This window comes from Sminthopsis crassicaudata, chromosome X (assembly GCF_048593235.1).
Source record: "Sminthopsis crassicaudata isolate SCR6 chromosome X, ASM4859323v1, whole genome shotgun sequence".
In the NCBI taxonomy this organism is placed as follows: Eukaryota; Metazoa; Chordata; class Mammalia; order Dasyuromorphia; family Dasyuridae; genus Sminthopsis; species Sminthopsis crassicaudata.
In genome coordinates this window covers 23,069,927-23,093,808 of record NC_133623.1, presented here as the reverse complement: position 1 = coordinate 23,093,808, position 23,882 = coordinate 23,069,927, and the positions used below count along the sequence as shown (strand labels likewise).

General features: G+C 35.5%; 1 long non-coding RNA gene across 4 annotated transcripts in view; it reads right to left on the bottom strand.

Moving 5' to 3' along the window:
- The window catches only part of LOC141548256 (uncharacterized), a 416,517-nt gene that overhangs the window by 293,385 nt on the left and 99,250 nt on the right, over nt 1-23,882 (bottom strand). For 3 of the 4 annotated variants that reach the window (XR_012483868.1, XR_012483867.1, XR_012483869.1), the window contains one exon: nt 8,188-8,340. This is a non-coding gene — a long non-coding RNA (uncharacterized LOC141548256). Of the gene's footprint in view, nt 1-8,187; nt 8,341-18,461; nt 18,525-23,882 lie in introns of those variants that run through there. The other variant, XR_012483870.1, reaches the window with a different exon arrangement.

The following is a 23,882-nucleotide window of genomic DNA, read 5'->3' as shown; positions in this document are numbered from 1 at the left end:
TCTTTCTCTCTCTCTCTCTCTTCCTCCCTCCCTCCCTCCCTTCTTTTTTTCTCGGTCTCTCTCTCACACACACACACAAACACACACACACAACTGAAAAGGACAAATGTATTAAGGTACTTCTTACCGGCCCTTTTATGGAGGCAGAAAGTCCACAAATTTTGCATGTTTTACATATATTCAAACATTTTCAGTGTTTTGATCTGTTAAGCTGATTTTTTCCAATATATACAGGGCTTTCCCATTTCAGAAAGGATACTGAGGGAAACGGATTTAAATAAAACTTATTTAAAAAAAGATTGAGGGCTCCTTGAGGATTTCAATCTTCTTTCTTCTCTCTTTACTTTCTAGTACTTAGCACAGTGCCCAGAACATAGTAGACATTTGATAAACGCTTGTTTACTAATTGCCTTCCCTCCAAAAAATGACCTTGGACGCACATTGTATATATCTATACATGTACAAGTTTGTCTCCCTCAGTAGACTGTAAGCTCCTTAAAGGAATTCTTCTCAGTTTTGACTCTGTATCCCTAATACCTTGCATAATGCCTGATCTATAGTAGTCATTTAATAAATGCTGATTGTTAATTGAGACTTATCCATCACTGTCAGATTTTCATCAGTACTGAAATGCATTCAGCATTACAGGATATTAAGCACAGACCAGATATTTAAAATACAGGTAAGAAAAGTAGCACTTCATGGTATAACCATATATCTTAAATACATTCTATTTTTCCCAGAAATAAATTATCAGCAATATTTTGATCCAGAATCAGTAACCCAAAAAGAGATGCTAGAAGAAAAGCAAAAACAGCTCCCAGACTTTGTCCAAAGATAATGCCAGAGTTTAGGGTCTGTGGTATGTCTTGGGATGGAAGGAGCATTAGGTCATTTGTCTTAGGTGTCTGCTGCCTTTTTCCTTTCTTGACTTTTATCCCTCTTTTATTTTTTGTCTCTTACACAGGCACCAGTTCTCTCCTGCTGTCCAACTTTTAAAAAATGATAAATTCATTCCAACTAAGATACGGGTGACTTGAATGGGTTCTGTCTTCCAGAGGGGTTTGCTCAGTAAGAAAAGATTGTGAGGACTTTAAGACCTTGACTAATAAAACCAATCAAGTTGTTAATCATGCATGTTGAGGATATAAGAGGTCAATTTCTTTTTTTGTCATCTTTGCCAATCTGATGGGTGTGAAATAGAAGCAGATATAACAATTCTCTAAAAAGAAAGAGAAAGATTTCATTATATTATGTAATGGCAATAATAATAAGTAATGTTAACAATTTGCCCCACAACTTTGATCCTACCTGAAAGTGGCAAATTGTGAAGGGGCTGCTGGAAAAGAAGCATGCTATTGTATTGTTGGTAAGGGTGTGAACTAGTCTAAGCATTCTGGAAAATAACTTGGAATTGTGTCTCAAATGTAACTAAACTGTCCAGAATCATTGACCTAGCAATACCAGAACTAATTCATACCCCAAAGCTATCAAAGAGAAAAAAGGCATATATGTGATATATAGATATACAGATATAAGATATAGATATAGTATAATATACAGATATATATATAACATATATATATACTAAAAGAGAAAAAAAGGCATATAATGTGATATACTAGATATACAGATATGTAGAATATGTGTGTATGTGTGTGTGTGTGTGTGATCACATCTCTTTTTACAATAGTAAAAAAAAGAACCTAGAAATTAAGGAGGCAACCCATTTATAGGGAAGGGATAAATAAGTCACAATATATGAATGCAATGGAATATTACTGAATCATAAAAATTATGAAATTGACATTTTCAGAACAAACTCAGAAAACGCCTATGAACTGATGTGGGTGATGTGAATAGAATTAGAACAACTTATACAATGACAGCAGCATTACAAAGGGGTAAATTTGGGGCTGCTAGATACCACAGTGAATAAAGCACTGGCTATGGAGTCTGTAGGAACTGAGTTCAAATTCAGCCTCAGACATTTGACATTTACTAGCTATGTGACGCTGGGCAAATCACTCAACTCCAACTGTCTTACAAAAAAGAAAAGTAACTTTGAAAGACTTTAGAACGCTGATCACCAACATGATAAATCATGATTCCAGAAGACCAAAGATAAAGCATGCTACCCACCTCCTGCCAGAGAGGTGATAGACTTAAACTATATTTTTGGACGTGGTTAAAGGATTTTTTTTGCTAGACTATGCATATATTTCAAAAGGTTTTCCTTTTCCTTTAAAAAAATCAATTGGGGGAAGTAAACAGTCATAATAAATGCTTGTTAAAAAAAAGAATTTAAAAAAAATCAGTTCCAAAAAGCTGATAGAAGAAACTGGATTGTTGTCATAACAATGCCAGAATGATTTCCCTAAAACACACCTCTAATCTTGTCACTCCCCTGATGAAAAATGTTTAATGGTTACCCCACTGAGTAAATTCCTCAATTTCTCCTTTAACCTTCCCCCAAATAAAGTGTAACCTTTTGAACTTTTCCAATCATATCTTCTACTACTCCATATCATGTACAGTATAATTCTAACCAACTGTATTAATTGCAATTTCCCAAAATCATCCCATTCTTTCTCACATTTGTTTCTTGGCTTTCTCTCTCCTATCTGACCTCTCCCAGTCCAACTCCGTTGATTAAAATCCATCCAAGCCACAGCTCGAATGCTCTCTTCCATGAAGTCTTCATTGCTTGTCTGAGCTAGAGGCATTCTTTGTCTCCCTGGCTATAGCACAGCCTTTGGTGCCTTCATGTTCTTCTTTATATTATAGCAATTATGTATATGTCATCTAGACTGTACTCTGCTTGAAGAAAAGGAACTACACAATGTCTTCATGTTTGTAACCCCTGCCTCTTATACATTTCCTGGCACAGTAAATGCTTAATCAGTATTTACTGAATCAAACCAAAAACATTTTTGTTTCAATATATGCAAAATGTTTCCAAAATTTAATTAGGATCAAGGGTCATAATGAACTCCGAAGATTAGCTTGATAGCTTAAAGATAAAAGCTCTTGTTTTCATCCTTAGCATGAAGAATTCCCAGAATTGTGGGCCATATTTAACAAGGGATCTATTTGAGGAGTTTCTATACCATATAACAAAAGGAAATGTAACTTCCTGATTTAAAATTAAATCTGATGAAATTAGCAACAATGTTATTAGAAACAGGATAAATGTCAAGAATTCATTATTTTGTTTCAAAGTGAGTTCATCATAAATCTGCCCTATGACACATAATAACTTATAGTGTTTTGCAGGTTATTTGATAGCAAGTTCAACAGTGTAGGTGAGTGACAATGTGAGCTGCATGATAATGACTCCCCAGGGAAATCCGCCTGAAGGATACAGGAAGAGAAATCTATAGGCTCTTATTCAAATGAAAAAAATATATATTTGAAAATTTATTGTTTTTATCACAAGAACATCAAAAAATATACAGTACTTCAAATCAAACAGATCAAGGATGCTTGAGAAATGCATAACTGCAAAAACAAATCTACTAGCTCCAAGTCTAAATTCAAAATATTTAGTACCTCATACACTGAAATACACGACATGATTATATAAAAGAAAATTTATGTGATGTGCCTTTGGTCTCTTGCGGAAATATGAACTAAATGCCATAGCAGGTTGATTTGATCAGGCATAAAAAAAATAAGAAAGAATTAGAGAGCATGAAAAACTGGCTGTTTTCAAATCTGTATCAAATTGAACTCTTTAAAATTGTGATGACTACACATTGAAGTTGTTCCAATTTCCCCCCACCCAAGATATATTGGTTGAAATAAATTAATTATTCCAGAATATTTCACCTGTGAACATTAATTTAATATTGTATTTCATCTATGAAGCATTCTATTTAGTTGACTGTGGCCATTCTTTTATATCTGAAAAAATCTCCATGCTTAAACAGGATTTCCTGATAGCAGTGATAACGAGGTGCATCGGGAAAAGGCTCTGGATGGAGTGTAAGGAGACGTGGGTTCTAGGCCTAAATCTACCAATAAATTGTAGTATTTTTGATTCTCTGAAACTCACTTTTCTCACCTATAAAATGAAGCAGTTCGACAACATGACTTCTACAATTTCTCCTGATTCCAATGTGCTAGAATCTTCCAAATACGAAGGGCAGCCAGCAACCAAACCCCTAATTCCAAATATAATCACGGAGTGCCACTGATGCTTTCAGAGTGATAGACCCTCAATCACAATATGCAGCTCCCTATGGAATCAGGCCTCTCAACTTGTCCTGTTCTGTTACTCCAGAGGGTTATAGCTAGACTATGTATTGGTAATGTGACCAAAGTAAGGGAATCTGCCCAATAGCAGAATGACCAACTGCAATCCTTTTGGTGAGAGAGGAAGACTGGGCCTTAACAACTGTCTGTCCCATCACTATTGCCCAAGGTCCATCTTATCTGCTATCCTGTCACCAGTGCTCTCTTCAAGCCCACCACATCTTAACATATGGCCTTCCTGTTTCCCATCAAGGCCTCTGGGCCTTTCCTTCTGTCCTGCAGCTAACCTCTCCTATATGGGTTGTCTCCACCAATTAGAAGGTGAGCTCCTCATATACACAGTGTTTGGGTTTTTGTTTTTTTTTGCCTGTCTCCCCCATGCCTAGCACAGTGCTTATAGAATAGTGAGGACTTAATAAATGCTTTTTATTTCATTCCTTCATTCTAAATAGAAAAAAAAGGTTTTCTGTACTTGCTTGTATAATGCTTTGTTATCTGTTATATTTTACCACTCTCTATATACTGGAGTTTGTTAGGCCTCAGTTCAGCTTTGAATATATCCACTGATTTCACAATTCTAAATATCTATGAATTTCCCTAAAAGTTCCTTCTTCTCCTTTCCTCATCTCACATCATTCACACATCTTTTCCCACTAGCTCTTCCTCTACTCCTGTCATGCGTGAAGACATGGCCTAGCCTTCTCCATGGAAAGGAAACTTCCACATGAACCCTTCATCCCACCTCCTCCAAACTAATGCAAAAGATTGTTCTGATCACTTAATAAATGCTTGTTGCTTGCCTCATTGGCTCAAGTCTTTCATTTCTCCCTTTCCAGGGGCTCCTTTCCTGCTGTCTAAAAGCAAACCATGTGTCCTCTTATCCTTAAAAAATTCCTTTTTTTCTGACCATCCTCACCAGCTATCATACTCTCTCTCTCTCCTCTCCTTCTTGACTAATTTGTCCACCTCCACTTCCTCTTCTCTCACTCACTACTATATATCCTTTAATCTGACTTTGAGTCTCATCATTCAATTGAAGAATTTCTTTCCAAAGTTACCAATAATCTCTTACAAGCCATATCTGGGCAAACTTTTCTTAATCCTTACCTTTTTAGCTTCTTGGCAAATTTTGACACTACCAATCAACATCTCCTCCTGGTTATTCTCTCCTCTCTAGGCTTTTGTGACATTGCATTCTCCTGGTTCTGACTTCATATCTGTCTGACCACTTCCCAATCTCCTTTGTTGGAACTTCATCTAATTATGTCTGCTTGGGCCTTCTCTCTCCTTCTATATTCCCTTGCTTGGTGAAATCATCCTCCAAGGATTCAAATACCATCACTATGCAAATGATTCCTGGCTCTATACATCCAGTCTTAACCTCTCTCCTGAGCTACAGATTTGTATCATCAATTGCTTTTTGAACATCTCAAGTTAGATGTCTCATATGCAGCTAAAACTCAACAAATTTAAGACAGAAAAGTGACTTTCCTCTCTATTCAAATTTCCTTTTGAAGATAACATCTTTCCAGTCATGCACTTTGGGTATGTGTATATATATATATATATATATTTGAATAGTGTGTGTATATATATATATATATATACATACATATATATATATATATACACACTATTCAAATAACAATGTGATAATATATGTGTGCATTCATATTTCTTTATATGGAATTATATGTGTGTATACACATACATGTATTTACATATATACATACATAACACAAATTTCAGTAATCCCCCTTTCTTTTTGTATTTGAGACCACTTCTCTACAAAGTTCAGAACTCAGTCACCTGAGGTTATCTATCATTAACTCCATTATGTATCTCAAAGCTAAGAAGAAAAGCTTCTGTATAAAGCAAAGGCATATTGGAAGAAGAGGAAGAGAAAAATGGATTTGAGAGTCTGATGATCTGTGTTTATTTTCCAGACTCACTACTCATCAGCCACATGGCCCTGAACACATTAGTGGTTGCCTCTAATCCACAATTTCCTCATATATAATAAAATTGGGATAAGAATACTTATACCTCCAACCTCACAGGATTGGTAAAAAGCTTACATGAGGTCATTGATATAAAGCATTATATCAATTTAAGTTATTATTCTGTTACTCAAACTAGAAATACCAAAAACCACCTGGTGGTATGTAGATTGTTATTAACATACATTTTACCACACAGGATACTGCTCTTTAATAACCAAGACTGACATTTTCATAAATGTATTGACAAGTTAAACATTGCCTATTTCACAGATGACAAATTAGAGCATTTTTTTTAACAGAATTCCAGAATCTCTGAGGTAGAAGGAAATTCAGAGACCAGCTACTCAAATCCATAGCTGGACAAAAGTTAACAAAGGACCTGCCAAATGATGTGAAAAGCTGCTTGAAGACTTCCAGTGAAGAAGCAGTTCAAACTTCCAGAAGCAATCATTCTATTTCTGAATAAGCCCAATTGACAGAAAGACTTCCCTAACATCCCTAACTTCTACCCACTTTCCATTCCTCTTGGTGTTCTGGGACAAGTAGAACAAGTCTAAGCCCTCTGCTTCAAGAAAGCCCTTCAAAGACCTGAAAAAGGAGGCTATCATGCCCCCTTTAAGTCTTTTCTTCCCAGGATAAATAGCCCCAGTTCTTTCAACTAATCCTTATGTGACAGGAACGCAAACCTCTTCACTATCCTGGTTGCCATCTTCTCCATGATCTCTAGCTTGCTGGCGTCCTTTGTTAAAATGCAAAACTTAGAACTGTTCTGACTAGGCCAGAAGAAAGTAGGATTTTCATATCTCTCTTCTTGGATACTATGATTCTATGACTGTGGACCCAGAACACTGTAGCTTTTTTGACCACTATATCACACCACTGACTCCTACAGAGCTTAGAGTCCACCAAAATCCTTACATGTTTTGTAGACAAACTGCTGTCTCACTAGCTTCCCCTATCTAGTACTTAAGAAGTTTGTTTTTGAACCCAAGATTTTACTCCTTTTAAAAAATATTTTTTTTCCTTAATAGATCCAACTCAATTTTCAAGTCTGTCAAAAGAGGAGTAGTAGTGATCCTAAATGCAGCAGCTGCCACTAATATTTATAAAACACTATGTGTCAGGCATCATACTAAGTACTATGCAATTATTATTTCATCTGATCTTCGCCTCAACTCTATCAGTTAACTGCAATGATTATCTCCATTTTATAGATGAAGAAACTGAGATAAATGAAGTTCAATGACTTGACCAAAGTCACACAAGCTAGTCAGTGACTAAGGGCTGGATTTGAACCAAGTTTTCTGGACTTTGGGCCCAGCTCTTTACTCACAATGCCATCTAGGTTGAAGATTTCCACTTTATCATATGGAGTGCTAGCTATGTCTTCCAACTTTGTGTCACCTGCAAATGTGATGAATAAGCCATCCCTGTCTTTATCACAAGCCGTTAATAAAAATTGTACACGACTCATGACCAAGTAGAACTCCCTCAAGCACTCCAGTAGAGACTTGTTTCTAAATGGACAAGGATTCATTAATTACTAATCTCTGAGTCCAGTCATTCAATCAGTTAGTTCCAAATCCACTCAGCTATACTATCATGTGACCTACGGATTTTCATTTTGGCCACTGGAAAAAACATGAGAGACATTCAAATGTTTTGCTAAAAATAAATAAACTACCTCTGCAGCATGCCTAATAGTTTAGTAAAACTGGAGAAAACAAAGAAAGGAATTAAGGTTGATCTGTAATGCTCTGTTTTTGATAATGCCATACTGACTGTGACCACTTCCTTTTCTAAATGGTCACAGTTGAGTGGATGCCTATCAACTGGAAAATGGCTGAATAAATTATGGCATATGAATATTATTGTTCTATAAGAAATGACCAGCAGGATGAATACAGAGAGGCCTGGAGAGACTTACATGAACTGATGCTGAGTGAAATGAGCAGGACCAGGAGATCATCGTACACAGCAACGGCAAGATTATACGATGATCAATTCTGAAGGATGTGGCTCTTTTCAACAATGAGGTGATTCAGGCCAGTTCCAATGAACTTGTGATGAAGAAAGCCATCTGCATCAGAGAGAGGAGAGTGCGAATCACAACATAGTATTTTCACTTGTTAAATTGTTTGCTTTCTGTTTTCTTTCTCATTTTTTCCTTTTTGATTTGATTTTTCTTGTGCAGCGTGATAATTGTGGAAATATGTTTAGAAGAATTGCACATGTTTAATGTATATTGGATTACTTGCCATCAAGGGGGTGGGGGAAAGGGAGGGAAAAAACCTTTGAACCCAAGGTTTTACAAGGGTCAATGTAGAAAATTTTCTATGCATATGTTTTGAAAATAAAAAGCTTTAATAAAAAATAATAATACATTCAAAGTTAAGTGAAGAATTAAATTCAAGCTCACTGTTCCATAGTTTACAGACTCCTTTCTTTTTCCTTTTATGGAAATCAGCATATTTACCCCTTCTCAAATGATGCCAGATCTTTTGTTCTCTACAATCTTTCAAAGATCACTGACAATGGTTTAGTCACAACATCCAGGCAGCTAGGTAGCATGGTAGACAGTTTACTGGGCCTAGCCTCAGGAAGACCTGCATTAAAATTCATCCTCAGACACATACTATGTTAACTTGAGCATGTCATTTAACCTGTTTGCCTCAGTTTCCTCAATATAAAAAGAGAATTGTGATAGCATCTAAATTGTTGAAAGAATTAAGTGAAATATTTGTAAAGTGCCTAACAATGGTTGGCACATAGCAGATACTAAAAAGATGCCAGTTGCTATTGTTTGTTGTTGTTATAAAATGATACATTTCTAAAACACTTTGGAAACCATAAAGCTCTATAAGCTATTAAAATCATTGTAATTATTATCATTACTGTTATCATTATTATAACTATTACCTGTCTGTTCAGTATCCCAGGGTTTAGTTCATCTGAGCCTGCTGGTATTTCCTTGCTATCTCTCCTTATATATCTTTTATATCAAATCTATAATTAGCCATTTTTGTTCTATTTATTCTAGTCCAAAGCTCATTTTTCTTGGCAGAGAAAACAGAAACAAAATGAGATTTGAACAGCGCCACCTTTTTCTATCTGTTACTCCATCCACTCCAAACAGAAAAAGTATTCCTTCTCTGACCCTCTTCTCTCTTCCCCCAAAAACCCTTATATTTTTTTATTATTTTTTTCTATTGTCTTTAGCTTTCCTCTCCGTCTCTGAACATACAAAGATTGGGAACTGATGATACTTCTCTCACAGGCCCGTGTCATGATCTTCTCTTTGCCCTCCTTTGCATTGTTTTGAACAACATACACTGTTTGCTGAGTTCCTTTCACATCTACACAGGTCTGTTTTGACAACTTCTCTTATCTTTACCTTTTGTGAGGTTAGCCATTAAAAGAACAAAAACAAAACAAATGAAAGCAACATGGTGTAAGACATGTAATATGTAAACATCTTCAACTATGTCAGTTTGGAAAAGGGAATGTGCTTCTCCCTGGGATATTTAACATTTTTTATGATTTTGTGAATTTATAGATTAATCAATAATTATTGAGCACCAGGGTGCCATACCTGGATTCAGTAAGATTTAGCTTCCCAAATTCAAAGCCAACCTCGGACACTTACTAACTGTGTGAGCCTGGGCAAGTCACTTCACCCTCTCTGCCTCAGTTTCCTCTTCTGTGAAATTATCTGGAGAAGGAACTGGCAAACCATTTTAACACCTTTGCCAAGAAAATCCCAAATGAGGTCCTGAAGGGTTGGCAACAACTGAAAAATAACAGAATGACTGAATATGCTCCTGTAGTTCTAGGCACTAGGGATATAAAGACAAAGGTGAAAATGAACCCTACCCTCAAGGTGCTTATTATTCAAACAAGAGAGAGAACATAGAAACAGAAATGTGTAACAGGGTGAACTGACTAATGGGGGAGGGAAGGAGGGAAGCCTTGGTGCATGCAGAGATATCTGCTACCTGGTTTCAATCCAAGTGACCTTGTAGAATCATGGGGGCAGTTAGCGTCTGGCTGTGGTGACTCAGAGGTTGGTACTATGGAAGGAAGAAAAGTCTTCTAAGCAGTTATGGAATCAGTAGAACTGATGACTCAGCAGTTGCTGAGCCAAAACTCTCTGTGCACATAAAAGGGGAGTCCCTCCATCTGTTAGTCTTTTTCCTTTGTTGCAATGATGAAGCAGCATTACTTTGAGCTGCTTCTCCAAGAATTGGCTGAGGGAAGAGCCCCAGCCTTAGCTCCCATATGATTGCAACAGATGTGTCCAGGAAGTGACCTTGTACATGAGAGCCAAACATTACATTTCAAGTACCACCAATGAGCAGTCAGTAGCATGGTCCATTGGAACCATTAGTTGCCGGACTTAGGAGGTGGCTAAACAACAACATGAAGATGAATATGCACGAGCATGGCACCTGATGAGCACTCTAAGATCGGAAGAGATTGCAGGGCAGCAGCTGACTGCCCTAGCCCAGCAGCTAGCAGGCTCAGTGAAGAGTCAAAATAACAATGGACCCATCATAGCAATGGACTACCAAGCTGAGACACAGTGGAGTGATGTAGACATCAACAACAATACTCAAGAGTAAATAAGATGAGGACTCTTAAAAGGGAGAAAAGATTGTCCAGAGTCAGGACACAGGTAGTATTATAGGTGCCTCATAACCATTATACTCTAAATTGAAGCCCCTCTCTCCAGGGACCCTGTGCGTCCAAGGAGACAGTATGTCCCTAGACCTGGGGGCGAGGATGATTTATACCAATGATTCTTGCTATTTTTCTTGTTGTTCTGTCATTTCAGTCATGTCTGACTCTTCATGACCCCATCTGGGGTTTTCCAAGCAAAGATACTGGAGTGATTTTCCATTTCCTTCTCTAGATCATTTTACAGGTGAGGAAACTGAGGCAAATAGGGTAAAATGACTTGCTCAGGGTCAGTTATCCATCTAGTAAGTGTCTAAGGCCAGATCTGAACTCATGAAGTCTTTCTGACTCCAGGTCCTGTACTCTAAACCACTGCGCCACCTGACCACGCATTCTTTTTTTTAATCTTCTCAATAAATTCTTCTAAAAGCAAATGGAGTCAAGAAGAGGAGAAGAAAGGAAATGGATTCTGGACATGGGAGAAAGACAAAAAGATGGGAGATGAAACATTCTGTGTGAGAAACAGCAAGAAAACCAGTCTGGAGTAATGTGCAATAAAACTGGAAATCTAGAATGAGGCAAGGTTGTAAAGAGCTTTGCAGGCTAAACAGAATGCTTCATAAATGATCCTAGCAATAATACAGAATCACTGAGATTTACTGCATAGGCAACTGATATGGTCAGATCTTAGCTTTATAAAAATCACTTGGGATAACACAAGAAGAATGGATTAAAGTAGAGAAAGACCAATTAGGATGATATTGCAGTAGTCTGCAGGAGAGATAATGAGAGCCTGAACTAGAATGATGACTGTGTGAGTGGAGAAAGGGTGATGCTTAATAGATGCTGTGCTTCTTCCAGAGGTGGAGTCAAGAAGGCAGAGCAGAGAAAACACACATTCACCTCTAAACAATTTTATAGTAACACCTTAAAACAAATTCTGGAGAGGCAGAGCCAATAAAAGGTCAGAGACATTCTTCCAACCTGAGACACCACAGAAGATCAGAAAGAGATCTGTAATGTATGAAAGGAGGCTGACCCAGAAGCCATGTGGATAAATACCAATCATGGGACTAGGTGATGGTAATAGAAGGAATAGCAACTTCACAATTTCTCAAGTCAAAGATGATCACAACACTATAGAAGTAACAAAAACTCCTAAACTCCCAGAGTTAATTCTGAAAAGAGCAGTGTGAAAAAGCCTGAAGCATAAGTGTTCTCCCCCCACAAATACACACACACACACACACACACACACACACACACACACACACACAATGGGAACAAAAGCCAAAATTAACATAAAGTTCCAAATAAAGAAATAAGTTTAATAATAAGCCAATCACAAATAAAGAATCTGACCATAAAAAGTTACTATGGTGACAGGGAAGATCAAGAAGCAAACTCAGAAAACAATAAAGTCAAAAAAGTTACAAGCAAAGTCTCAAAGAAAGACTAAATTGGACACAAGACCAATAATTCCTTAGCGCTAAATTTTTTTTTTGATTTTCAAAATCAAAATGGTAGAGGAAAAATTAGGCAAAACAGACTTGAAAAGATGGGCAGAATAAAAACAGAGAAAGAAAATTAAACAGAAGAGAACAGATCAGAAGGAAATACACTCTTGTAGGTTACATTGGAGGGAAACTCACCCATAAAATGGAAGTAGATAGCAGAATAGATTAGAAACCACAATTCAAAAATATATTATGAAAATCACACAAAGAGTTTAACTAATGGGCCAGGACAGCATCTATTATGCTTCAGCTGAATTTAAAAAAAAAAGGCAGGGGTGGCAATCATAATCTCAGTCAAAATAAAAGCAAAAATAGATTTAATTAAAAGAAATTGATAGAGAAACTGAATTTTGCTAAAAGGAATCACAGGCAATGAAATAATATTAATATTAAATATATATGCATCAAAGGTATAGCATCCAAATTCTTAAACGAAAAGTTAAATGCATTACAGGTAGAAATAGAGAGTAAAACTATACTAGTAGGGGGCCTCAACTTTCCCCTAAAAATTAGGTATGTTGAATCTCTAGAGAAAACTGAGAAGAAAAAAGAGCATACTTTTTTCTTGGGTGTACATGCTATGTTCACACACGCAAATTTATTTGGGCATTATTAAGGCATAAAAACTTCAAAAGCAAAAAAATGTTTGTAGCAGCCCTTTTTGACAAGGAACTGGAAACTGAGTAATGTCTATCAGGTGGTAAATGACTGAATAAGTTATGATATATGAAAGTAAAGGGATATTGTTGGTCTATAAAAACAGTAATCAGCAGGATGATTTCAGAAAGGCCTGGAGAGAATTACATGAATTGATGCTAAGTGAAGTAAGTAGAACCAAGAGAACATTGTAACAGCAACAACAAGATTATGGGATGATAAACTGTGATGGACTTGGCTCTTTTCAACAATAAGGTGATTCAGACTAGTTTCAATAGATTTGTAATATAGAGGATGCATCCAGAGAGAGGACTATGGGGACTGAATGTGGATCACGGAAGAGTATTTTCACTTTTTTGTTGCTGTTTGATTGCTTTTTTTCTTTCTCATTTTTTTTTCTTTTTGATCTTATTTTTCTTGTATAGCATGATAAATGTGGAAATAGGTTTAGCAGAATTTCACTTTGATTATTTGCTGTCTAGGGGAGGGAGGTGGGAAGAAGGAAGGGAGAAAAATCTGGAACACAAGGTTTAACAAGAATGAATGTTGAAAACTATCTTTGCATGTTTTTTTTAAATAAAAAGCTATTATTAAAATGTTTTTGTAAAACTTCAAAAACAAATGCAGAAAAGCAGAAATATTAAATGTATTCTTTTCAGATTATAATACAGTAAAAGCTACTTTTAATAAGGGACTATGAAAGCATAAATTAAAAATTAATGGGAAACTAAATAAACTGAACAAATGGGTCTAAGAGCAAATTATAGAAACAATCAATACTTTCATTAAATAGAATGACAACAAGGACAAAACATTCCAAAATTTGTGGGACACAACCAAAGCAGTACCTAGGGGGAAATTTATATCTGTAAATGCATACATCAATAAAAGACAGAAAGAGCAGATCAATGAATTGAGCATGCAACTCAAAAAAAAAAAAACGTTGAAAATATCCAATTAAAAAGCAAAATAGAAATCCTGAAAATCAAGAGAGATTAATAAAAAATTAAGGAAAACCATTGAACTACTATGAGCTACATATGAACTACTATAAAACTATAAGCTAGTCTTATTTAAAAAAACAATAAAATAGATAAATCATTGGTTAATTTGATTAAATAACAATAAAAAAAAGAAAACCAAATTACCACATCTAAATTAAAATGGCGACTTCACCACCAATGAAACAGAAACTAAAGCAGTTATTAGGAATTATTTTGCTGAACTATATATAAGTAAAAGTGATGATCTAAATGAAATGTATGAATATTTACAAACCATATATAAAAAACAGAAGAAACAGAATCTTTTAATAATTCAATTTTTAATAAAAGAAATTGATTAAGCCATCAATGAGCTGCCTAAGAAAAAATCCCAAGGACCAGATATATTTTTTATTATAGCTTTTTATTTACAAACCATATGCATGGGTAATTTTTCAACAATGACCCTTGCAAAACCTTCTGTTCCAACTTTTCCCCACCTTCCCCCCATATCCTCCCCTAGATGGCAGGTAGTCCAATACATGTTAAATATATTAAAGTACATGTTAAATATAATATATGTATACCTATTTATACAGTTACCAGATAGATTTATAAGTGAATTTAACCAAACATTTAGGGAACAATTAATCCCAAAACTATGTGAATTATTTGAAAAATAGGTAAAGAAGGAATCCTACCACAATCCTTTTATGAAAAAATATGGTTTTAATACCCAAACCAAGGAAAGCAAAAACAGAGAAAGAAAATCACATACCAATTTTGTTAATGAATATCAATGTAAAATTTTTGAATAAAATAATAGCAAGGAGATTATAGCAATATAACATAAATATCCTAGACTACAACTAAGTGGTATATATTAGTTATGCAGGTATGGTTCAATTATCAGGAAAATTCTCAATACAGTTGGCCATATCAATAACAAAAAATCGCATATCAGTAGATGCAGAAAAAGCCTTTGACAAACTTCAGCACCCATTACTATTAATAATATTAGAAAGCATAGGAATCAATGGAACCACTCTCAAAGTGATAAGTAGTATCTATCTAAAACCAAGAGTAAGCATTTTCAGTAATGGAGATAAACTTGAAACTTTCCCAATAAGATCAGGAATGAATCAAGGAGGTCCATTATCACCACTCTTATACAACACTGTACTAGACATGCTAGCTATATCAATAAGACAAGAAAAAGAAATTGAAGGAATAAAAATAGGCAATGAGGAAAAAAAAATCACTCTTTGCAGATGAGGTAATGGTATACTTAGAGAATCCTTGAGGATCAAGTAAAAAATAAGTTGAAACAATCAATAACAAACAATAAAATATAAAAATAAACCCACCTAAATCATCAGTGTTTCTATATACTACCGACAAAACCCAGCAGCAAGGAATACAGAAATTCCATTTAAAATAATGACAGACGATAGGAAATATGTGGGCATCTACCTGCCAAGACAAACCTGGGAACTATATGAACACAACTACAAAACCCTTTTCACAGAAATAAAGGTAGGTGTAAATAATTGAAGAAATATTAATTGCTCATGGGTAGACTGTACCAATGGAATAAAAATGATAATTCTACCTAAAGCAATTTACTTGTTCAGTGCCAACTCAAACAAAAATAATTATTTTATAATTTTATAGAGCTAGAAAGAATAGTAACAAAATTCATTTGGAAGCACAAAAGGCCAAAAATATCAAAGGAATAAATGGGAAACAATGTGAAGGAAGGTGACCTAGCACTTTTAGATTTCAAATTATATTACAAAGAGGTAATCATCAAAGCAATCTGGTACTAGCTAAGAAACAGAGTGGAAGATCAGGGGAATAGATTAGTTACATAATATACATAATAAATTCAAATATCCAAGCTTTGGTGGTAAGAACTCAAGATAAGGCAAAAATCACTGGGAAAACTGAAAAGCAATTTTGCAAAAAGCAGACACAGATCAGAAGGCAGTTAGACGACTCAGTGGATAGAGAACCTAGAAAACAGAAGTTCACATCTGGCCTTAGACACTTACTAGCTCCGCCGCCCTGAGCAAATCACTTAAACTGCTTAACTTAATCCACTAGAGAAGAAAATGACAAACTACTCCAGTATCTTTGCCAGAAAGAAACAAAAAAACCTAAATGGTATGGTCCACAGGGTCATGTAGAGGCACACACAACTGAATAACAAGGCATAGACCAATATCTCCCACTGAATACTAAGATCTAAATGGAGAAATTATTTAGCTATAAAGGGTGATAATATAAATAAATTAGGGGAAGATGGAAAAATATACCAGCTGGACCTTTGGAAAAGGAAAGAGTTATGACCAAACGAGATAGAGAACATCATGGGATGTAAAATAATAATTGATTACATGTAATTTACAAGCCTTTGCACAAATAAAATTAATTCTTATTGCAGAGTAGTATTCCATCACAGTCATGGCACATGACTGTGATGGAATACTACTCTGCAATAAGAAATGATAAAGAGGATGGTTTCAGAAAAACCTCAGGAGACTTATATAAACTAACAAAAAATGAAATGAGCAGAACCAGAAGAACACTGCACACAGTAAGAGAATATTTTAAAGATGATCAATTGTGAAATACAAAACTGCTCACATCAAGACAATGACCCAAGACCCATGGTGAAAAGTGCCAGTCACCTTCAGAAAAAGAACTGATGAACTTTAATTGAAAATTGAAACATATGTTTTCCTACTCTATTTTTATTGTTTTCTTGTGTTTCTGTTTTCTTTTCTGGCTAATAAAGAAATGTTTTGCATGACTTCACATGTATAATTGATACCAAGTTTTTTGTCATCTCAAGGAGAAAGGAGGGACAGGATAATGTAGAATTCAAAAATTTTAAAAATTGTTGTTAAAAATGTTTACATGTAATTTGGAGATATTTATCAAAAGAAATAAAAATACTTAAAATTTTAAAAATAGATGGTGTGGCTGTAGAAACAAGATTTGGCAATGAGGCAAGAAACAGGCAGTGTCAAGCATGATACCAAAGCAGTGAACCTGGGTGACAAGAAGGATGGTATTGCCATCAACAGAAATAGGAAAGAATGGAAGAGACTGATCTTTTGGAGGGAAGGCCAGGAGCTCTGGTTTTGTACGTTTTTAATTTCAGATGCTGACTAGGCATCCAGTTTGAAATATTCAATGAGCAGTTGTTGAGGCAAAGTATAGTTGAGGAAAGGGACTAGCATTGGCTATGTAGACAGGGGAGACAACTGCATACAGGTAATAATTAAACTCAAGAAAGTTGATGAGATAATCAAGTGAGAAGAAGAAAGGTTGGATGACCACTTCTGGAAGGTTATAGTGTGGATTCATTTTCAATTACAAATTGGACTAAGTAACCCTGAGGTCTCTTCTAATTCTGAAATAGTGACTGCAATTTTACCTATTAACATTCCAGCATGAGTTCACTAGTAGAGTACAAGTGAAAATTTTCTTAAATGCTGTATCTAAGTGTTTTTTATTCTTAATGCCATTTTCTCAATTAATTATTTAAGATAAAATTAAATACAAAACTGGATGAGAAAACTTTTAATCCTTACATACTTTGATGGATCTTGATTCAATTAATATGGGTATTCCTAATGATGCAGATTATAACCAGTCTATATTTGCCTATCTCGGATGACACTTGTCCATTTCTTTCCATAAGTACACCTAACATGCTGGTACCTGTCAGAACATTTTCTTAATAGTATAAGCATACCAAGGAAGCATATATGTTATCCCTCACTCCCACTAGGCAACTGGCTCATCTTTTCCAATTTGATGATATTCTTTATGGTCCATCTATCTATTGCACAATTCTTTATCTGCAATGCAAATTATTCACACCCCTCCATCACCTTTTGGGTGATATTCACCTTTAAATCTTTGATAAGTATGGAATTCCAGGATATATAGCTATACAACATGACCAGAAGAATTGGTGTTTTAAAAGTGGGCTTTTTGTTTCAAGAAAAAGCTTGGAATCACTGAAAGAAATACAGAATTTCCTTAAAATGATCTAACCTGCTTTACCCTATCCTGTTCAACTCTGGGTCCACTTCACAGTTCATCTGCAATGTCTATACAAGATATGTGTATGAATACAAACATAAAATTCTCTGGTAAATGAAGCCATCCAAATGCCTATCATAATCTGTACAAAATGCATTTTTTTATCCACTTTCTTTATTTCATGTGGGTGATTAGGCCAAATTTTGGTAAAGAATTATGGATCTACTTTAGGAGGCCCTACAACATTCTGGAGTTTGATGCCATCAGCACAATATCATTGTCAAACAGAAGCATCTAGAGAACCTCACCTTCTAGAGCAGGAGTTCTTGATCTGACAGGCAAAAATTCCCAAGAGATCCTTGAACAGATTGCATGGGACCTGATGTTGGATAGGAAAAAAAATCTTTATTTTCCCTAACATCTAATTGAAATTGAGCATTTCCTTCAATTACAATTTTTTAAAAGCCTCATTTTGGGAAGTAGTCTATAGATTACATCAAACTGCCAAAAGAGTCCATGACACAAAAATTCTGAATCTAAAGGAATCCTTCTCCACTTTGGCCTTGGGGGTGTACATTCTCTATGACAATATCAAACAGTTGATCTGGGCTCAAGTCCAAAGCTCCACCATTTAGTAGTTATGTTCACCCTCAGTACCTCACTTACTCTCTATGAACTTTAGTCACATTATTTATAAAATACATATTAAATAATACTACCTACCTAATAGTACCTACCTAACAGGGTTACTGAGAATATCAAACCAAACAATGTATCCAAAGCACTTTGTGGTAAAGAACTATATAAATGGAATCTATTATTTATCAATTATTGCTTTTAGATTTTTCAGGAGAGCAAAAGATACATTCATAGGCTAAATCACAGTCAATAAAATATTAACATTTATTCCAGATGATGCAAAAGTTTAATTCAAATATAAAATAAATTTTGTTTAAGATCTTTGATATGCTTTAAAAATAGGTGACATTAAAAGTTATTTACTATTAAGCAATTGCATTGAAAATTGCATTTTAATCTCCTGAATTGTGTAATATTACATACAAAGCTTTTGAATACTAGTTGACAGAAGTTGTCACAGATGCACACATAGTAAGTTTATTCTTGGTTCTTTCTCTGTGTGGTCTTTCAGAACTGCCGTTATCAGTTTTCTATTTATTATTGTGCTCAGTTTAAAGGGAATTTGCCAAGTGATCCCTCGACTCCAATTTTTAGGCCTGTTGTCAAGACAAATTAATTTCTGTGGAAACCCACTGTGCCTCAGATACCATCTAGGAAATGTAGGATTAATAGAGCCCCTGTACAACAATCTTTGTGGTACTGCTGGGGGGGGCAGGGAAGGGGGAGAAGGAAACAACTTGAGGAAGTAGCAAGTTTTAAAAAAATAAATAAAGCTATGAAATATGTTTCATTTTCATAAGCACATGTTAAAATGAAGAAAAACACAAAATAAAATAAATCCTATGGATCAAGTATAATAGATAGGCAAGATCAAGTCAAGAAATGACTACATTTCCCAGGATGCTTGGACCCAGAATACAAATGCTCATTAGAAGAAAGGAAGGACTCTATTTCCCATGAGACTGTGTGCTATTGATTGATGAGGGGAGATTTCTGGAAAGATAGACGAGTAACAAAGGATTCTGCTGAAATGATGAGTACGTGATGCCAAGAGTGGTGCTAAAGGGAAGTCAAGCTGAAAGCTTCATGGAGAGATAGATTGTAGACTGGACAAGAACAAGAACCATAAGAGAGTAAGAAATCAACAAGACAGATTAAAGCCTTTGGTAATGTCTTGTGCCCTAGGCCCCACCAGAAATACACTCTAGTTGCAGAGAAAAATTGCATCCAAGCATTCCCTTTCAGGGTCATGAGTTTTGGAGGAGCTTGAATCTCAAACTGCTCTGGGATAGGAAGAGAAAAGAAAATGTAAAATTGTATCCTATAGTTACTTGAAGCTTTGCATATTGTTTCAAAGCGGTTTCTTGTCTGAGTCTGTTAGTATGATCTATTAACATAGTGGGTCATTTAATTACTGCTATTTAGTCATTTTTCACTCATGTCTGATACCTTCATGATTCCATTTGGGATTTTCCTGGCTAAGATACTAGAGTGGTTTCCCAAAGTGAGATAAACAGGGTCAAGTGATTTACCTAGGGTCATGCAGCTAATAAAGTCCCTGAAGCCAGATTTGAACTCAGGAAGATGGATCTTTTTGATTCCAGGTCCTGTGCTCTCTATCCACTGTGGCACCTAGCTGTGTCCAATTTTATACCTAGACTTGAGTTGACTTCAGACGTTCCAATTTTCTGACTGAGGAGTTCAAAGATTAAGGATCAGAACCAAGGAGGGGCCACAGCAGGTTTTCCCACAGACTATATAAGACAAATCACTATGGACCAATCAATACTGTAATTCTTCTCTGAAAAGCTATATTGAACATAATTAATATTGGGTTACCTTTCTCCAATGGACTAAAATAAAATTGTTAGATGCTATTATTACTATGAAAATGCATTTTATTGATTTAGTCAATTAAAATTAAAATAAAAGTTGATTATTTGATTATTTATTTTTACAATTGCAAGATTTGTCGAAAGTCACCTCAAAACAAATTGTCTGCTAGTGGCCAGGAATCACACAATATTTATATTTTATTTTATTTTCTAATATAAAAATCTGGTATTAAAGTATGACTTGGGTTTTAGATGGATTAAAAAGTTATTACATTAATAGATAATGCACAGAGAGGCCTAAGGGCATTATGGCAAAATGGACAGTTAGCCTTGAAGCCTGGAAGAGGTGAGTTCAAGCCCTAACACTAACACAAATTGGCTAAGTGACCCTGGATAAATCACTTAACGTTTCAGGGAGGAGTATAGGTCACTCTCTAAGACTATGAGCTGCAGAGAAGGTCCTAGGAGGATACAGAGTTTTCTCATTGAGGAGTTTCCTAAACTAATGAAATCACAAGGCAAGACCCAGGGGCCAGGTCTGTATAGTTCAATTATCCTGATTTTTCAAATTCCAAAGTATAATTCAGCTAGATTATCCAAACCAAGCCTTCTTAAACTTGTTCCAGGAAATTTTTATGAGACCCTGGATATATAGGTATTAAAAATAAGTATACATATCAAACATTTAATGATAAGAAATCATGATTTCGCAACTCCTACGTTTGGCCATAAGACCCCACATGGAGTCATGAGCTACAATTGAGGAAGTTGGGATTCAGATATCTGGGGAAAAAATACCTGCCTTAAGGTTTTGAATTCTACAGCGTGGCTACAAACACTTGAATTTACCACAAATTTATATATTTTCTTCACTGTCCACATTTAAACTTAACATCAGCCAAAATAAGACTCCTAGAAAGGATGCCCACAATCATCTGCCATCACCTTGCTATTCAATCTTGGCCAAATCACTTAACCCATCCATACCTTTAGATCTCCTGATATAATATTGGCAGAAAATACTTCTTCCTCTGTCTACCTCACAGGTAATGTGTATGAAGGGGGAAATTTTTACAAAGAAAGTTTTTTTTTTCAAAAACGCAAGGATTTTAAAAATTCATGTCTAAGAAATAGGGCTAAGAAAAAGATATGAAAAAACACAAGATATCTCCTCTTGTTCTATTTCAAAGAGTCTCTCTTAATTCTTTTTCCTACCTCCAATCTCTCCTCTTTCCAATAATTTATAATGCTGAGTAATGCTCATAATGTACTGTTATGATCATATTATCCAATACCTTTCAGGATTCCCCATTGCCCATGGAATAAAATTTAGGCTAGTAACTATAGCACTCAAGACTCTCTACAATCAAACTCCGACTTATATTTCCAGACTGATTGATTATTATTTTCCTTTACAAATTCTACATTCTGGAGAAACTTGAGTGCATATCATTCTGTTCCTCCTCTCCATGCCTTTGCTCATGTTATCCCTCATTCCTGGAAGATGCTTTCCCCCCACACCAGACTCTATGTTGAAATCCACCCCTTCTTTCAATATCTAATTCTGTTGCCACCTCTTCCTGTCAGGATTCCCTGATTTTCATGATCAGGTGAAAGTGAGCTTTCCCTCTTCAAACTTCTCACACCATTTTTTCTAGTTCTCTTCTTGTACTCATGTTACTTTCCCTTGTATTAGAGTTATTTGTTAACAAGTCTTTTCCCTCCATTAGAATCTAAGTTCCCTTAGAACTGGGTCTATGTTACATCTGACTTTGCATTTCTGTCACGAGAAATACCTTGCACAGAGTAGGTGCATAATAAAACATTCCTTGTTGAACTGTTACAATGGTTCTACCTTCAAGAGTTTATTATGCATTGGCTATGCTAAATATGAATCAAAGTTGATGCATTGATCACTTGTTCCTTTATTTAGTCTGTTTTTCAACCCAAATGGACAATTTAATGGGCACTTTGCTGGACCATTAAGTTGGATTAACAAAAAAAAAAAAGAATTCAAAATGATTACTTAATAGTTCATATTTCAATCCATTGTCTGGGCTTCATGTTAACTAGTGTTTTCAGCGGATAAAAAAGAAGTCTGTCCGTTCTTTTGCCCTTACTAATTATCATTTCTTCTTCTATTCCCCAATCTGAGACTTTGGGCAGTGGAAGAGTTGGGAGTGAGAGGAGAAAGTGTCAAAACAGAAGGAAAAATCAGAGAAGGAAAATGACAGAGACAAAAGGAGGGGAAGTAGAAGGGATATTCCAGAATGGTTTATAACTTTTCAAAAGTGGGTGCCAAAAGAACTCAGGCAATATTAATCTCATTGTGTTGTGTTTTTTTTACCCTACCATCCAACATGTCTAAATAATAACAATAATAACAATTGATGCAGTGATTAGACAACAGACTTTGCAGTCAGGAAGCCCCGAGTTAAAATTCTGCCTATAAAACAGAGATCATAATAGTTCCTACTTCACAGAGTTGTTACAAGGATCAAATAAGTTAGGAAATGTGAAAATATTTTGAAAACCTTGAGGTTCTATATAAATGCTAGCATTTTACAAACATCATTTCATTTGATTATCAAAGTAGTTATGTGATGCTAGTACCATAGGTATCATGACTTCGTTGTACAGGAGAGGACACTAAGGAGTGCTCCTAGTCCCCAAGCTAGAAGTGTCACAGAGAGGATTTAAATCTAGCTCTTCCTGATTCCAAGTCTAGCCCTCTATCCACTACACCACACTGCCTAAAGGACTACTATTAATATAGCTTTAAGCAGCAAAGAGTATGAGAATTTTATGCCTATGTAAGATGGAAAAAGGAAAGAAGACTTTTCAAAGATGAAATTTATCCCTTTATAACCATTTCCATTGAATAATACCTTAGGAGATGACATTTAAATGATGCTATTAGTGCAGTGCTAAGTAGCTAACCAAGAGGGACACACACATAACTAGCTCACTCTTGCGAAGAAAACCTATGAGTGGACAATGAACTGGGCCCCAAAACGAGTGAGAGACCAAGCAGAACTGTAATGTGGAAATTGTTTTTTGGAGTTTTCAGTGATCTCAAATTGCTTGCTGATGCAAGATTATCTCATTAATACCAGCATTAATCCAGTAATACTATATGGCTATATAGTCTATGAATAACAATCTCAGAAGAATGAAGATTACAAGTAATCCAAAGAGTAATGGAAAGGCATATGTTGAGTCTACATGCATTACAGCATATTGCAGGAATCAGTT